The following is a 1,432-nucleotide window of genomic DNA, read 5'->3' as shown; positions in this document are numbered from 1 at the left end:
TACTACTTTATTTATAGTAATCTATCAGAGGGTTAATAAGGGTTAGCTATCTAAAGTATTAATAAGAATATCAACTATAAGTTTAAAAGATATTAAGAAAGTACTTAAAATAAAGAAACTAGAAAACTACTTTAAAAGATTACTATAATATATTTATAATAAGTTTATAAAGCTTTTTAAGTTTACTAAATTATATTTCTTACCTCTAAGTTACTTTAGTATAAATTATAAAATTTACCTAAAATATAATACCTCTAGTTAAAAAGTACCCTTATTTTAAAGCTCTCTCTATAATATATTAAGGGAAGAACTATTAATACTTAAAAAGATATTTACTAACCTACTTAATAAAAGGTTTATTTAAACTAGTAAGTTACTTACTAATATACTTATTCTCTTTATCTAAAAACTAAGTAAAGGATTATAGTTTTATTATAATTACTAAATATTTAATATAATTATAAAATAAGACTATTACCTCTTACTTTTAATCTAAGAGACCTTCTAAAAGGTTAATTTAGTAAAATAGTATATTAAACTAGATATTATAATAGCTTTTTATAAGATTTATATAGCTAAAAAGTACTAAGAGAAGACTACTTTTTATATATAATATAGGCTTTTTAAGTAGCTAGTTTACCTATTTAAGCTAAATAAAGCCTTAGTAATATTCTAATAGTAAATTAATAATATATTCTAAAAGTTCCTTAATAACTTTATAATAATATATATTAATAATATATTAGTCTATAGTAGTAGTTCTTAAATAGACTATAAATAGAAAGTTTATAAAGTTATCTAAGTATTTAAAGAAGCTAACTTTAACTTTAACTTAATAAAGTATAAGTTCTCTATAGCCTCTAGCTATTTATAGTGATTTTTACCTGCTTAGAGCGATAGACCTCCTAACTCCACGCCTCCTAATAATACACACAGCCTTTAGTTATATAATCGTAGCTCTCCTAACCACAGCTATACTTATATATATATATAACTTCACGATCTTTAACTTCACTTTAATAATAATATAGTTTATAATTACTTAATTACTTAATTACTTAATTACTATAGACTATTAAACTATTAACCTATCCTCTCTCTTACATATTACTTATACTACTATTAAATACTATCTCTATTACTACTTTGCTGTCCACTATTCTTCTTATTTAATTAGGCTAGCTGATACCTTTATAGCTATACTATTATTAGTAACGCTCTCTCTATTTAGTATAAAGCGCACTTACTAATAAGCCTTATTAGGCTTATACTTAGGCTTAAGCTATATCTACCTTAGTATTATAGAGGGCTTATATAAAGAAGGGCTACTCCTCAGGATAGCTAGAGATATAGCCTCTGCGTTAAGGCTATTAGGGGTCTTTATTACTATAATTACTTAGTAGATAGGGTCCTTTAGAGGAGTATTACTAAG

Source organism: Colletotrichum gloeosporioides (assembly GCF_011800055.1).
Source record: "Colletotrichum gloeosporioides strain Lc1 chromosome Unknown consensus_7, whole genome shotgun sequence".
NCBI lineage: Eukaryota > Fungi > Ascomycota > Sordariomycetes > Glomerellales > Glomerellaceae > Colletotrichum > Colletotrichum gloeosporioides.
This window is presented reverse-complemented; position numbering follows the sequence as displayed.